Source organism: Arctopsyche grandis, chromosome 10 (genome assembly GCF_051622035.1).
Source record: "Arctopsyche grandis isolate Sample6627 chromosome 10, ASM5162203v2, whole genome shotgun sequence".
Classification (NCBI taxonomy): Eukaryota; Metazoa; Arthropoda; class Insecta; order Trichoptera; family Hydropsychidae; genus Arctopsyche; species Arctopsyche grandis.
In genome coordinates this window covers 15,304,846-15,320,446 of record NC_135364.1, presented here as the reverse complement: position 1 = coordinate 15,320,446, position 15,601 = coordinate 15,304,846, and positions in this window count along the sequence as shown.

Genomic DNA, 15,601 nt, shown 5'->3' with positions numbered 1-15,601 from the left:
TTATCCCGCCTACAACTCCTTTGAAAATCTTTATGTAATATTGCATACCTTTCAAGATATTCTGTCGATGTTATGCCAGTTTGTTTAAGTCTTTTACGTTATTTTATCTTAACCCAAGTTGAATCAGAGATAAAAGACTTACGATGTTCATTTTGCGGTGTTTGATGTTTTCTGGCATACCGAATTATGAGATCTTTAAAAATTTTCCAAGACTCTTCTACATCTACATTAGGATTTATTTGGAATTCTGCATCTTTTTCTCTGATTACATTGCCAAAATTAATTACATCATCATTGGTGAGTTTAATTGCTTTATTTTGATGTCTTTTAATCATTTTCAATTTCAGTCGAAATCGAGTATACATATGTACATATAAAAAATCCAATAAACACATATATTTTGAAATATATTTTCTTGAGAATGTATTTCTTAAGCCAAAACAACTACTAATACATATAAAATACATACATATATAAGAAATTGAACTAATTCAAGTAGTTACGTTGAAAAATCTACTCACAATAATACATAATTATAGCAACAGCGTAGTGCACTAGTAGAGCTATTATATACCAAAAGAGAGGTCGTGAGTTAAATTCCCGGTCAAATATGCTGCTGGCGAGATCTTGTGGTTATTAAAAACAAAAATCAACCGTCTCCTGTTACATTTTTTTTAATTTTTCCAACTTAATTGTTGTGACGGATCCAATAAATTGGTATCCTCCCCCTCAGTTCTCGAATTTCTTAAATGTACCTACATATGTATATATATATATATATATATATATATATATATATATATATATATATATATATATATATATATGTATGTATATGCGTATTTGTGTATGTATATAAGTATGCGTGTGTTTACATTTGCGTGTGCATGTATGCATGCGTGTGTGTGCACAAATATGTATGTAAGCGAGTGTATGTGTAGGTGTATGTATGCATGTATACATTATTCTAGTTATTGATTTTTCTTTTGTATTTATTGTAATTTATTTTATATTTTTTTCTTTCTCCATTTCCATTATGTAAAATGGTCAATTTTTTCTTGACCGTAAATTAATAAATATGTACATAATGTATTTATCGCGAAATTGTTGAATGTCTATTTATTTCTCTATTGTACATATTCGATGTTTGAAAAAATTGTTAGTTCTTATGTACAAAATTAATCTAACCAGAATTTTTCAAATAAGAAATTCATACGTACAGATTCAAATTAGAAAACGAACAAAATAGTTAAACGACATTGCAATGTAAGGGGAACTGAGCGAACCGTGCTTATCATCAAAGAGCTCAAGTATAACCCGAATCGTTACAGGGTCCAGAAATACCTTAGAACCTTTGACCTCGACTGTATACCATTTCAAACAATGTTCGTATTCCAGGACGGGACCTTGCAAAAAGCGACTCGCTGCGAAACCGTCGCTAATTGACCAAAAGAAACCGATCGTGTTTTTTTTTATTTTTTTGAAACAGCGAAAGTCACCTCATTCTCCGGACTTCTGATTAGCGCCATTCAAGGACCTCTCCCGTGTCGTGGTCGAGTTCTCTCTCCCTTTGACACTTCATTTGTGTGCGGTCAGCGAATGCTCCCCCTATTCAATAGACCCTCCCCCTATCGGTTCTTTTTTAACGGAAAGCCGTCGTCCTCGACTTTTCCCAAAGAAAAATGCACGTTCGCACAATTGATATTATCGAAAGTTTTCAAAGAAAAAAAAGCGCTGAAACAATAACAAACACAAATTTAAATTTAAATACGTCGTATTAAATAATCAAAACATAACTGCCCATAATCAAAAGACAAATATTTTTTCCTATCATCCTAATACGCGAAAGTTTTTCTATCTGAACACGCTTTTAGCCAATCTGTCGCAAATGGACTCAATTTTAAAATAATTAATTGATTTCAATCAATTAATTAATTTATTTAATATAATATAAGGCACATAATAATTTTTCATATGCCAATAAAAAGAAAAAAAACAGGATCCGATAATAATCATTTGATTACTTGATTATTATTTGATAATATTTGATTATCCGATAGTGAGTATTTAAGTTACTCCATATATGTATGTATGTACAAGCAATTGACAGACTTTTCTTGAATTCAATCTATCAAAAACCTAATAAAAACCTTGTAAAAGAGCAATGCATTCTATCAAACATTCATAAACAATCTTTTAAATTTGAATATTCACACTCATCCACCTAAGCCACACATTTTCTTTACTTCATAGACACATTGACATTTGTGACCTTCCTTCCATCTACATACATTTACATTTCAACCATCTTTCTATATAAATATATGACCCGCCAATTGCCGGTTCAATTTCTTCACCAATTCAGCTACTCTAGTCATATATATAATCCACGCAATTCGTTTCCTATACCAACTCAATACCTCTCATGTCGTTTTAAGTTTTTGTTTTGTTGTTTTTTAAATTAGAAGAATAATATCTAACTTAAACACAACCAAATATACCACAGAATTAGGAATAGGACCAAACCATTGATTTCGTATGCTTTTTATTTCATTTGTTTGTTAATTTTCGTGATGTTTTAACATATCATATTTATGATCGCACATCATATGCCAACCTACATACATCCGCAAAAAGTTCTCGTTAAGTTTTCAATACAAAGACACGTGTTGAAAGGGTCTGTTTAATATATGAGGCAACGCTCGTGTCGGAATTATTCCGCCGGGTAACATTGAATTGAAGCACGATTTGAATTATTAAGTTGCTCACCACAACAGGCAAAACGGGTTAGTATTCGATTTTGGGGTTTCAGAGTGGTCGATGTTGTGCTAAGAAGTAAATGACAACAAAAACCGCCAACGAATCGATAATATTGTCAGATATCCACAGTATAATAGTTAGTGTTGACCGATTAAGTTCCTCTTTATTATACTCAAAGTGATAGTATTTTGAATGTCGTCAGGTAATCGATCAAATTCATTCGTAAATATTTCATGAAATTATTTTCATACCGTCGTATCCAAACATATTCACGGGCTGTTAATAAATAATTTATTGCGGCAAGAGATTATTGGACTTGAACCAGACATGAATTTAAGCCGCAAATAAACCAATATTTACACTTGCTTTATTCTAACATATCATGCTATTTATTTCTTTTTACATTCCTTTGTATTTTATTTCGAGTTATATTGTAATAAGGAAGTAAAAATAAAATTGTTTCGTACAATAAGTTGGTTAGCAATAGTTTCATTAAGTCTAATCTAATGTTTCATAACGTATATAAGTAGATTATCTCAAAGAGTAATTCATTCATACTTCAAGACTTTAAGAAAGTGAATACGTATCTAAAATATGTGCATAGCTTTAAGTTTTGCATATCCCTAATATTATAATGTAATAAATTTTCCTTATCTGTAAAGCATTCCTTATCTGTAGCATTCATGCATACATAAGCATAGTCTTAATCATCCATGTAGAACGAATAAGGCCTTTAATTGCATCCATAAGAATTTCATTTTTATTACTGTTTACATACATACTTATGCATGTATGTATGTTCTTGAATGAACTAAATTTTTTATCAAAATCGAAAGAACTTTTTTAAAACAGCTTATCCTTAAAAAATTAAAATTCCTTAAAACTTATTGAAATATTATTTAAATATAAAAAGTATTATTTAACATATTATTAATAAAAATATATTTAAATAGTTTAATCGTGTCATAAACCTTTAAAGTTATTTCGAGGTTTAACCCGCATTCCCGAAAATTATTTTGAATTATTTAAGGATTTTAAGCAAGCTTTCAATCGCTTTTTGATGTTTCGAAATGGAACGAACCATCGTGTGAATGGAAAATTGCAAAATTTGACTGAAATCTTTTCAATTACTTAATGGATCATCGCATTATAAATTCTCTGTGTAATTAATACGTATACTTTTCGAGAAAACATTATGAAATGTAAAAGTGTGCCGCGGAAAAACCGTGGAAAAAGGGAAATTTAACGCGACCGTTCTTAATTATTACCGAAACCCCCGCCACCTATATATCTTCAACGCAACGAAAATTCTAAAGTCATTCCGTATAATCGCCATTCATCTAACAACACCCACCCTTTCATCGAGATTAACGTTTTAATTTTTCATCAAAAAATAATAATGACGAATGGAAAAAAGCAAGTAAAATGCCCCATAATTCTCGTACAACAAATCAAACTCTATGGATTAATCAAAGACAATCGAAATCTCTTTCTTTTATAATCTGACGCTTTTAATCGAGATGTGTAAATAAATCCCTTTCATTTTTACCCCCGTAGAGAATCTAATATGAAAGCCATTTCGGGTGTGTTTTCGGAGCAAAAATCAAATAATATCCGTCTCATACAGATACATAGAAGTGAAATAGAAAAAAAATGGAAATATACATACATCCGTATATGTAGAATGAATGAAGCAAAAAAATATGCTTTCGTTTAAATGAACGGCTTCTTCTTTTCAGATTTAATAAAAAAAGTAACTAATGTTCATTTCAATCGAGAAAATCAAACTTCATCAGACCTTTTATGTATTACATCAGCACTTACCATTGTGAAAATTAGATTCAAAGAACGAGTAAGGCCCGGAATAACTTAATAAATTATTTTTAATATACGTATGTATTATAAATCCATATTGAATATTTAATTTTGATTTCCATATTTAATTTTGCTTTGCCTAGTCAATACATTGAAATGAGTTAAATTTATTTGTAGTTCGAATTCAAGCTGTAACGCCAAGCCGGCTTACAAAGGGAACCATTTAACTTTTATCGTATCTAAAATCGAATAGTATCCTAAAAGTCGGAACTCGGTTCAATTACAAAAAGTCGTTGCGCTCGAAAACTAATTTAAAAATTTAAACCGTACAATGCTCGTCGTACATTCACAGCTTTGCTACAAAAGGACCAATATTAAAAGATATTGCTATTGGTTCTTGGTAACCAAAAGATAAGGGATTATAAAGGGACATACAAACGCAGTTTATATTCAAAGTATTAAATTTATTGAAAATAAATAATTTCATCAACATTTTTAAATGCCCGTTATGAAACCAAAAAGCATATAAAATTGTCACACCAAGCAATTATGAAAAAGTTCTCTCGTTAAATTATCGTTTCGGACGCCATTTTCCCGATGATGATTTATAGGGCAGGTTTCGTCGTGTCGCCGTTAATTAACGTCGTTTCCCGAAATAATCACCGTTCTCGTCTCAGCCCGTTAATCGTCGTTTGTGGGAATATCAACCGCTTCGTTTACTAAAGCGATTATATCAATTCGCTCAGTGATATTATCGCCAATCTTTTGTACCTCTAAAACGAATTTATGTATTTACGTACATATGTATGTATAACACATACAAAGATGAGCAGCATTTACACACATAAGATAAATTGATGTCTTCGATAAAATCCAATTTATTTGCACATCCACACACATCGAACGGCATATCCAATTATAAATTTTCTATGAACCTATTCCCTCTCGTTTTCTGTCTATTGCTGTTTTTTTTTTAATATATTTAATATAAAAGCGAATATTACAATATTTGACTAGAAATTCGTATAATAAGGCGGGTCGCTTCAGTACCGGATGTCATATTGCACTTATGAATAAACTTTTCGTGGAAAATTTTTCGGAGAAAGTTCACGTTTCATATATATATATATGTATATGTATGTATATGTATATATACATATAATATTATGTGATATACACACACACATGTATGTATGGATAAACCGTATTATATTTTCTATGAAAAGTTTTTCCGATCACTTCTGGTGAAGTGCTTTTTTCAATACACGAAAGTTTTTACATTACCCTCACACATACGATCAAACTTTTATTGCGACAAAAGTAATGCAATATGCTTTCAATTTAATTTTTTTATAGTATATATAAAAAAAATTGTTTGAATATTTATATTTTCTTGTGGCATAAAAAACCACGCTCATTTTTATTCCACGCAATTCGTTTTTAATCGATTTATTCTATTAATACATTTATATTCTGAAAGCGGGACGAGCTTTTCGAACACATTGTTTTAGTGCATAAACACAGTATCATGTAGTTTGCGTAACTATATTACATATTTATATTTTTTTAACGCTTTTCAAATAATACGCGAACTTTTATAGAGAATTTTCAGAAAATTGTTAATGAGTTAAGTTTAACACTAATGTTAAATTTTAAGTCACTACCAACAAAAAAAAGTAAAAATCAGACGCTTATACTTGGTACAATATAAATGAACATTATTAATTTACAAATGTATTCTATATGTATACAATATATATGCCAATTTCGATTTCAATTTCAATTTCGATACTCGATTTGGCAATAATAAAACGTTTGTAAAAAAAAGGTTGGCTTACTTTTGTATGAAATCACCTAAAAATACAGAAATAGAGGGAAAATTGCACTATAATTTACAGATGACAACGTGAATATTTCACGTGTCGATTTGCGCACGTTAACGTACTTATAACCCGTAATCAAATCCTATGTCTATAATATTACAAAGCGGTAATTTACGCGTATAAAGTTCTATTACTTTTTATCGATTTTATGCATGCGAATACATATGAATGTATGTATACTGAAAATAAATATATACCTTTTTCATTTTTAATCCTTAATCGTTTTTATTTTACTACACATTTTTTTAGTGGGATTATAATTTCTATGCGAATATTTTGGATTCATTGTTTCGAACGTACATATTATTGTGTACACATTTCATATTTTTCTTTTCGGTATATTTCTGCTTTATCCTGCATGAAAGCCTCTGCTCCTCTTTTATTTAAATTCTATTGTGAACATACGAGGTTTCGGAAGGTACGAACATGAAGACCGATAACGCAAACGCTATTGCTACTGCATATTTCACTGATGATAGCATTTTATATTTATTCGAATGCGAAAAACACAATAAAAATAATAGCGTCAAAACTCGTTCAATAATTTCGCACAAAACAAAAAAATACGAATTTTCGGCGAAAAAACATTTTTTTCTTAGATTAATATCATTTTTCTTTGTCATCCCCCGTTATCCTTATTATTGTGCTTGCCCTTTTTTTGTCATGATTGCGATCGTTAATCTATTATTTGTCAGGCCAAATTATTAAATACTGTACCAAATATCGTTTCTCAAGTGAATATAATTTCTCGAATAAATTACACATTTAGAATTTCTAATTTTCATCGTAGAGGAATTCCAAATCTCTAAAAGGTCACCGCGTCAAGTTAATTAATATTATATTATAGATTATCCTTCGCCGAGGATTACTGTTAAACTTGCTAATAATTGATATAATTATTAAAGAGTTTACACATTAAAATATTTCAAATAATATTTACAGCGACTAAAGCACGGATATACAAAATTAGCGATGATTCTAATGCTTACATACGTACATGCACATATGTATGTATATATGTATACTACATAATACGTTCGTTGCGGTATAGTTACGACTACAATATATAAATATTTATAATCGATGCACTTTTAGCAAATTTTAAGCACGTAAAATGTCTGCATAATATTTACTGTCCACATAATATATTTGAAATTTTAAAATTATTATTGGAAAATAATTTATTCCATAAATAAGGTTTGTTAATACTTTTTTTATATTAATTTATTGGGTTTGAATTTAAAATTTATATTGAAAATCATACAAGTAAATATAATAAATGTATATGTACATACATATATTGAGTACGAGATATCTGCGAAATATGTATAATGCAAATATTTTACAATTCTTAAGATGACTTCAGTACGTGTATGTACTGAACATACATATGTACATTATATAACTACATATGTATAAAACGCTGAACAGGAACGAATAAAAATCATTATCGATTATTAATCATCGTATGTCAATACGTTTACTAAAGCACGCCAAAAGAAACCATCGTCATTTCAAGGTTATTCACGCGAATTTCTGCGATTACTTATCATACTATACTGACATAAATATGTACATAGCTAGGTACTATAACCGTGTATTGAAAAATTTTCAACTAAATCAACCTAACCTTAAAAACAAAACCTACTTTTTCACCGAGGAAAAACTCAAAGGGAAAAGTTCTACACGGGTTAATTTCAGGAAAAAGTTACCTGTAAACTTCACTCGGAAAGTTCGCACGGCATACTTTCGAAACAGTTTGACGCATTCGACGATACCCCTTAAAAGATCCTGAAGGATAGAAAAAATTGGACCGGAGGAGGGGAGAGGGGTGGGGTGAAGTAGTGGTAGTGCACGGCGATGCACTTCCGGTTGCAACGCGCACGTGCGCCAGCCGGCGTGGTTGCAGAGCGCGGCGGGCAACGCCAGCCAAGTATCGGCCCCTACTGAGGGACAGGGGGGCGCACACAGTGTCGTCGTCGTCGTCAGGGGAAAGTAGGGGGGGCGGCCAAAGGGGCGGCAGATGGGTGGTCGCCCCGTCCCCCTTCCCCGGTCCCTCCTACGACTCTTACTATTTACAAACACGGATCCGCGGCGGACAACAAACAACCGCACAGCGCCAATGCCGAGGAAAATCCGAGGAAAAATTCAAGACGCGTTCCTCTATTATATGAAGACTTCTTGTATTCTCCGGTGTGTTTGCGTTAAGCCGCTGCGGAATACCGAATGCGACTTCTTGAAGGTCGCAATGAATGAAACAGTGATAGCGAATGAATGGGTGTGTGTGTGTATGGGTAGACAGTTTCATATACATATTACAGATGAAAATAAATAATTATTGAATATTTCGGGTCTGGTTCACGGCATCGAAAGTCGAATGATCGAAAAGTAAATATCGCTAAGCAAAGATCGAAAATCGAAAGATTGAAAAGAATGTATTCATGGTAAACGATACTATTTATATATAATATATGTATATATATATATATATATATATATATATATATATATATATATATATATATATATATATATTTATATATCAGTGGCGTGCAGTGAAATTCTCTCTTTTTGTCGTACAGCCTTGCTTAATGTGCGCGGGCAGGCTACGGGAGGAAAAGCCTGTTCCTCTTGTATGCTGCTCGTGCAAATTAAGTGAGGCTTGTTTAAGTGAGGTATGTTTGTTCGGTTCGTAGAATCCGTGACGTTCAATTTAATAAAAATAAATAAATGAATATTCAAATTAACTTAAATAAAATAAAACTATATAAAATGTTTACTATTAGGTGGCCATGTTTAAACGGTTTATATTACGAATACCGAGTGAAGCCGAGTAAAAACACTAATCTAATATATAATGTCGAAAGAGACTTTGTATGTATGTATGTATGTATGTAAGTTTAGGTTTGTAGAATATGCGTGACGTTAAGTTTAATAAAAAAGCAATTGAATATTCAAATTAATTTAAATAAAATAAAACTTTTAATAAAATGAGTGAAGCCGGGTAAAGCCACGGTGTATTAAAAAAATCGAACATTGATTCGAATACTATTTTGCGATTACAATATGTACATATGTACTATCATATATGTATGTATAGTGCGCATTTATTTACACATGAGTTCATAGATAAATAAATTATGTGTGTGTATATCATAGTAAGCAAAAGATTAAACATTGTATACACATATGTATGCACATACATATGACTAAATTTAAAAACATACGCTTAAAAAAATACCGGAAATGAAACATTATTTTTTCAATAATTTGTGTTATTTATTTTGGTTGATTTATTACTTTAGATAGGTATTTCCAATATACATATAGGTAATATTTAAACCGCAAATTTATTTGAATAAAATCAATTTTTTTTTTCAACCTATCACAAAATCTACATATGTATGTAAAACATGCCCTCATCATCGTTTACAGATATTCACCATAAACTGCTGGATAAAAAGCCTCTCCAACACGCTTCCATTCGTATCTGTTTTGCGCAATTCTCATCCATCTCATCCCACACATTTTTATAATATCGTCCACCCATCTTCCTTGCGGCCTTCGTTTCACTCTTTTACATTCTCTCGCATACCATTCTAGCATTTACATATATTGACCACCTTTCGTTCATTCTTGTAGCTGCGTGACCCGACCATTTCCATTTCAATCTTTTCACTCTCTCCACTACATCCACAACCTTTGTAGTGGATATCTATTACCCATACTATATCCATACCTATATTCATCATCCATATTCCATTTCCAATCTCTCCTCATTATGACGAGCTGCATCGTTTCATACTTCTTTGAGACCATTGTAATTTATGTAACAGTTTGAACAAGTTTCATGATAAAACAAAACACATTGATCGAAGAACTCTTTCTTCAGGAAGAGTGATTTTTTTTTTGTTTAAAAATTTCATTCATTCACCCAATGGACTCCATTCTAATTTCATACGTATATTATTTTAAAATATCCGATTACATTAAATAAATTTTAAATACACTAAATTGAATCCAACGATTCAAAGGAAAACTAACCCAATTAGCGAGACAGACTTTAAAGTACATTTTGAAATATGTATTGAAATTTCTTTTGATAAAACGGATTAATAATAAATGTGGTTTTTAACTATTACTAAACAAAAAAATCATGCTGCAATATGTTGATATAATGATACTATCATCACCATCATCATTTCACCATTCATTGCTGAGTGAAAATTTTACGCAACTTCATACATTATGTACATTTTTTTGTAAGTTCGTTCTTCTAGCATTTTATCTAGACCTTTTTCGCTTACTTCTACGTCCTCTTGGGTACCTTTCAAACATTCCTTAATCTTGGTCCACTCGGCACTTTATTTTTATCACTCTCTCAGCCAGCATTTAGGTGTGTCCACCTTGTTCATGCATCTCACCGTGTATTCATCTTTCGATCTCTTCGCGTTAATCCAAGTATGCATCGTTCAATGCTTTCATTCTTGCCTTAAGCGCAAAAACCGATACATTAAAAAGCCATAGACGATTTACGATATGATTTATGAGATTTTAAAACCTCCAAAAGCGCTTCTTTTTGTTATTTTTCGCAACACAGATTAAGTGCCCACCACAACCTCGGGTAACGTTTTAAATCGTATAACAAGAAAAATGAATTATTGGAGATCAAAATCGCAGAGTTACATGCCTTTGCACTTTTCACATCGCGGTTAATGCATTGTAAATAAATAGACCACGTAACCGAATGTATATAAAACGTACTAATATCATTTTTATGTACTTGTATTTACTCACTATATGCACACATATAGTGAGGTCAATCGTCACGACGATGAAAAATGACACAACTATTGTCACATTTTCATCCAACATTAATAATTCTCGACAAAAGCGATTCGTTAGAATACTTCAAAGCTCTTCAGCCGAACAAATACACACTTTCGAGTGTGAAAAAGAAGCATACGTGCGAGGAAAATTTCGACAAGAGAAAACTTGTCGACTGGTCTGTAATGCGACATACTACATACATCAAATATAATATTTGATTTTGCGAAAATGCACATTTATCAACCATACAAATTTAATTCGGTGCCTACTGTTTGCGATGCTGGATAAAGTTGGTTTCATCTGAGTGTCCCGGCACCCTATATTAATAATTCCCTTTGTGATAAATTAATATATCGTAGCTTTAACGAAGCGCACTGAATTAATGATGAGCCTGACATTTTGTCGCCATTCAAAGATTGACCAATCGCGATAAAAATATCTTAATAATATATTATACTAGTGTTGTGCCCGATGAAATATCATTGCATGGGTTATGGAATATCAAGTTATTAAATAAAAAAAATTAAAAGAAATGTGTCGGGCCTGTGTTCGATCCGCACGCGGTCGTATGTTTTTCAAATACCTCAATTATTCAATTATTTGTTTATTTTACCCTAAAAACATTTGAAACAATGCCACTCATTCCCGTTTTTCCAGTTTCCGTTCCTGTTTTTGGCCGATTTTTTTTCACAGTAAGCTTCCCGGACATGCATAAAATAAATCCTGAAAGTTCCATTGTACAATAACGCATGCAATTCCCGTTCCCGTTCCCGTTTCTCGGCGCGTTTCGGTGAGTGAATGTTTCAGTTTCAAATTAATACTTAATAATCAAATTAAATTATAGTTAAGTATTTTATTTTATTTTATTTTATTTTATTAATTGAAAAATCAACAGACAGGATGTACAGAGATAGGTATAAAAAACACAAAAAGTAAATAAATAATATATGTAACACCCGAGTCCAATAATAGATTTTTACAAAAATGAAAAAGATAAATATAAGGAAAACAAATTAAAAAGTAAAGAATAAAGGCATGACAAAATATGTAGTACATTGCATAATTAAACTATAGTATTAAAATATTTGGAAAAGGTTATAAGATAGAATATAAGAAGAAATTGAAATTTACAAATATAAAAAACAAATGAAAAAGGTAAATACAAAATAAACAAATGAAATGGAAAGGAATGAAAGCTATAATATGATTAAATAGCACATTACATAACTAAACTAAAGTATAAAAATAATGGAAATATTGGAAAAATAGAATAGAAGAAAAAATGAATCAATCGGTCAAGATTCTCTTGATGTTAGACCTGAATTGATGTAGGGAAATACCAAACAGATCAACCTCATTCAGCTCTCCGTTAAACATACGATAAACGCGATAATTGTTTGCACATACATTATAATATGTGATGCAGACCAGTAGACAATAAATGCATAGATAATTATTAGGTTATTAAAATTTAATATTGCACTTAGTCATTTGATTTTGCAAAGATCTGATTCTTTTGAGATTTGTATGATATTGGAGCTCGCACTTTTTCTAATCATGATCTTGCAATCTTTAACCCACAAGTAGGCGTAGTTATATTCAGTTTTCAATTGGCGTGCTCGCTTCAATAATAATTTATTCGTTGGTGTAAGGTGATCCGTTACGTATAGGGTGGTGGGCGGGCCTGGAATATTGATGTCGTTGGTGGTGATGCCGCGGCGGGCGCGCACGGCCGCCATCAGCAGGTCCTTACGACGGCGCTGAGTGAACCGTACGACCACTGATGACGTGCGCACACTCACATCGCTGTTGCCCTCTCGCTGTTGCTGTTGCTGTGAACCTGCAACGCCCTGGGACGGGTACGGCCGCACACGGTGTATGGTGTCAATATCTGTGTCGCACAATTTGTGACCCACGACAGCACATAAGTCATATAATATAGACACTAGATTTTCACCCTTTTTCATAGGTATGCCGGATATTTCTACATTGTTTTTTCTAGAGAATTGATCTTGCAGATTGTTTTCTTGTTTCAGTTCAACAATAGTATTTTGCGCCTCAATTAAACCTTTATTTACATCAGAAAAGCAGGAAATTTTCTTTTCAGCAGTGGTTAGTCTCCCATCAAATTCATCAGACTTAGCCTCTATTGTGAATAATTTATTGTTTATGTCTGTGATTACAGATTTTATGTTTTCAAACTCATTTTTCATGGTATTAAAGTCTGCTCGAAAGCATTTAATTTCATTAAGTATATCAAATAAAGATGGCTGAGGACTGATGACTGAATCTTGAGAACTGAGCATTAGTGATGAGGACTGAGACGGCGGAAGGGGGTTAGGATGGATACGGCAAGAAACGCATCGCCATTTTTCCTTATTCTTTGACGTCATTTTTTTGTATTTTGTTTCCGAAATCCCCACACAATCATGGTGGAAAGGTTCTTCACAAAGCTCGCACAGCACATAATTAGTCAACAACACAACACTTTTGCATTTATAGCAAATCATTGTTAAGTATTATTAGTTATTAGCGTCACAATTTATAATTTAAATAAGAGAATATTCTCAAAATTTCGCACAAAAATATGTATGAAATAAATAGTTTTTTGTTTAACAATGTTGCATTATGCTGTAATATTGTAAATATGCTCTGGGTTCGAGAGTTAATATATAATTTCAGAAATCAGTTTGATCACGTTCGTTGCCAAACGAATATTATTTGAAGAAACAAAAGAACTTTTTTTTTTTTTTTTTTTTTTTCTTCTTCTTTTTTTTTTTTTTTTTTTTTTTTCAAGTGAAAATTAACTTTAAAATATAACCTTAGAAATCAGTTTAACCACTGTATTTAATCACAATTGCAAAAATTTTAATCAAAAATTAAAGCAACACCAATAACTCTACACAATATGCAAAGCACGACACCATTAACCGACAATATTTACGAAAAAAGCATCCAAATAGCGGACGAGCAAAACAACGAACCAGCTAGTTATTATGCTACCTAGCAACTATAGGAACGCATAAGTGATAGACAGACAAACAATCATTTTTATATATATGTACATAGATATGTAGGATTGTTACGAGTGGTACGTAATGTAAGGTTGGTATGAGTGGTACGTAATGTAAGGGTTGGCACGCGTGCGCGCCAGTTGGTTACCAACGTACACATTTCCTTAACTATATACTGGCGCTTCATACTTTCGCGTCGATAAAATCGTAATTACGAATATTATTATTAAGAGGTTTTTTCCCCTTTTTTTCACAGTAATCTTTCCGGACATGCATACAACAAGTCCTGAAAGTTCCATCGTAATCGGTTCTTTGGTTTAGGAGCCAATTCGAGACAGACAGACAGACAGACAATCATTCAATTTTATATATTTATATTTAACTAGCTGAACCCGGCATGCGTTGCAATGCCACAATAACGCATGCAATTCCCATTCCCGTTCTCGTTCCCATTTGTCGGAAAAACGCAAGCGGCGATACATTTGAAACTATTCAATTGTTTGTTTATTTTACCCTAACAATGCAGGTGGAGAGGCAAATACACTTAAAATTATTGCGTTGCAATGCCACTTATTCCCGTTTTTCCCGTTTTTGGGTGATTTTTTTTTTACAGAAACCATCGCGGGCATACACGCAATAACTCTAACAATAACTGTAAGTTTCATCGTAATCGGTTGAATGGTATAGGAACGCATACGTGACAGACAAACAAACTTTGACTTTTATACATATATGTATATAGATTGTTTATATAAAAAAATGGTAAAAATACCTACCTACCTACATATAAACAATATAAAACGCCAATAGAAAAATTTAATAAAATGTTCAATAGATGGCGCTAAATGCTTAGAGACTTATTTCCCTAGAGTAAACATTTAAACAAGTTTAAGAGGAAACATTTAAAGAAGTTTTTTTATTTTTAATTATATTCGTATTATGTTAGTACATTTTGTTGGCAGTGTTTTATCTGTGACGTACATATGTATGTCGAATCGAAACGACTATTATAGTAAACCGAAATTAATCGCAGATACACACAGAATAACGATGATGTTCAATATAATGAAATGATACGTATCTCTATTGATGTCATTTATAATATATTATATGTAGATAAATAATAAAACTACACATACTTGCATTTCTGATGATTAAACTCTGCACAAAGGCCGCCATTTAAATTGAAACATTAGCAGTTTTGCACCGATTGATATTATTTCCCCTATTGAACTACACTATATTTTAATCAATATATGAATAATTTTAGCAATGTACCGAAATAACCGTAAATTGAAG